The sequence below is a fragment of the Neophocaena asiaeorientalis genome, unplaced genomic scaffold (genome assembly GCF_003031525.2).
Source record: "Neophocaena asiaeorientalis asiaeorientalis breed wild unplaced genomic scaffold, Neophocaena_asiaeorientalis_V1.1 scaffold1973, whole genome shotgun sequence".
NCBI classification, from domain to species: Eukaryota; Metazoa; Chordata; class Mammalia; order Artiodactyla; family Phocoenidae; genus Neophocaena; species Neophocaena asiaeorientalis.
Window position 1 is genome coordinate 78625 of NW_020175385.1, and position 2912 is coordinate 81536.

Consider the following 2912-nt stretch of genomic DNA (forward strand, 5'->3'; position numbering starts at 1 on the left):
TTTCTAGAACTGTCAAAAGGAATCTGTGTGCAGACACTCCAAAATTAAAGCTCCTGGAAATATGTAAGTCTTTTATTTCTTTTATAACTATTACAGTTTGCAAGTGAGGTATAAAAACAATTAAAATGAAAATGATGAGTAAATTAAATCCGGGGGGGGGGAGGAAATGGTAAATGAGAGGAGGGCAATTACATTGACTATATTTTCTTTGCCGTGTCTATAGTTTTCATACCACTGCACTGGCATTTGAATTAGGACCAAAATAATATTTCAAAACCAATTTTTTTCTTCATGTGCAATTTTAGTGAACAAAATATTTAGACTATGAAATATTATTAATGTTTGGTCATAGCTCATGACAGCAAAGAACTCAGTAATAGTTGAATTTTAAGGCATGGAAAGAATAAATACAGTGCAACTCATTCAGCAGTGAAATAAAACTACTACAGATGTAATGTGCTATTGTCCCATTAACTTTTCCAAGAGAACCTGTAAAAATTCTATGACTAGAACAGACTCCATTACCAAATTCATTGCTAAACGCTTTTCCTCTGCAGACTAGCTCCCTGTTTCATCAAATTCTGTGAATGAGAGACAAGTAAGGCCTATAACGATAGGGGGGACACAAAGTTCATAACACAGACCAACTCTGTGTGAATCAGATCTTACAAAGATGATATTTAATGATCAATGGTGCCAAATGAAGGCATTCATAAACTGCTTCTCTCACACTACATCAAGATGCTACTTAAAAAACACTCAGAGTTAAAGGGCAAACCTGGAAATGCTCTCTACCTTTGGACTTTGTGACACCATGATTTCCTGATTTTCCCCTTACTCAACTTTTGTCTTCTCAAGTTCCTTGTTATGGACTGAATGTTTGTGTCTCCCAAAAATTCACATGTTGAAAACTTAATGCCTTTTGGGACTTTGGAAGATAATTAGGTCATGATGATGGAATCCTCACGGATGGGGTTAGTGCCCTTATAAAAGTGATCCCAGAGATATTTCTAGCTCTCTTTCTACCACATGAGGATGCAGCAAGAAGTTGGTAGTGTGCAACCAAGAAGCAGGCTTTCATCAGACACACAATCTGCCAGCTCCTTGGTCTCAGACTTCTAGCCTCCAGAACTGTGAGAAATAAATATTTGTTGTTTGAGCCACCCAGTCTATATTTTTGTTATAGCAGCCCATACTGATGAAGACACTCCCCTAAGGGTTACTCTTCCTTTCTCTGTGTCTCAGATTTAGGTGTTCCCTAGGATTCCAACCATAGCTGTCTGTTTTTTCCCCTTAATTTTCTACGTCATTTAATTGATTCTCAGAGCTGATGATTTTCTTCCTAAGTCTGTATCTTTAAACCTAAACCTTTCTTACAAATTGGTTTAATGGCTTAATAGCCATATAGCTATCATACAGATCCTGTAAATTCAAATTTTCTTTTCTTACTTACAACCTACTTGTACCTGATATTTTCTCATTCACCATACTTGATTCTATCTCCTGCATTCACTTGAATCTCTTCTTCTTTCTACTATCTAAACAGATGGTTATCTCGTTACTCTCTGACAGACTTCCCTAACTCCAACATTACTCCCAGACGGTACATACCCCATACTGATGTTAGACAGATATAAACAGTATAAATTACAAATCAAAGCATGTCAACCTTTTGGTTAAAATTCACCAGTAATTTCTTAATTGTGGCCAAGGGGGAAAGATTTAGAGCTTAATGAAAGCCTGAAAGAGTAGCAGCCAACTCAACATGGACGAGAATGGGATTCTATACATTTTAAACATATATATTAAGTTTAAAATCAAGCAAATATTAAATTACTTTTAAAGAAACAAATGGATTATTTAACTAAAAACTTAGAAAAATAACAGGAATGCAGAGAAAATGGCTTAATAAAAACATTTAAAAATAAAGAAGTATATTTTAAAAGGTTTTAAATATGAAATATTTAGACAGAAAAATACACCCAAAGGGCAACAATAAGACAAGTTTACTCAAAAATATCATATATAAAAATACACATATGTATGTATAAGAGAGACAGAGACAGATATAGAGACAGAGGGAGTGAGGCATTGATTTTGATGACTTTGTTCACACAGTTATGGGATCTAGCAAGTCTGAAATTTGTAGAGCTGGCTGAGAAGCTGGAAATTCAGGGAAGAGCTGATGACACAGTCTTGAGTCCGAAATCCACAGGGCAGGCTAGCAGGCCAGAAAGTCAAGGCAGCGTTTCTATGTTGCAATCTTTCTTTTCCCCCAGCTTTATGGAGGTATAATTGACAAATAAAATTGTATATATTTAAAGCAGCAATTAGATATAAATATATTTAGTGAAATGATTACCAAAATCTGATTAATTCACACATCCATCACCTCAGATACTTATCTTGTTAATTTTTTTGACGAGAATGCTTAAGGTCTACTCTCAGCAAATTTCAACAACACAATACAGTATTATTAACTATGGTCACCATTAGATCCCCGGAGCTTATTAATTTTATAACTGAAGACATGTATTCATTGAACAGAATCTCCCTATCTTTCCCACCAAATGCCACCTAGTAACCACCATTCTACTTTGTTTTTACAAGTTTGACTATTTTTAAGATTCCACATGTAAATGAGATCATATAGTAGTTTTGCTAGTTTCACTTAATATACCACCTTATAATTTAAAATTTAATCCATATTTCTGTAAACGGCAGGATTACCTTTTTCTCATGGCTGAATAGTGTTCAGTGAATGACTGAAAATGGGCATGAGGGATCTTTGTGGGGTGATTGAAACATTTTAAAATCAGATTGGGGTGATTGGTTGCACAAATCAGTAAACTTACTAGATAGCATTGACTTATACAATTGAAATAAGTAACTTGTATGATATGTAAATTATA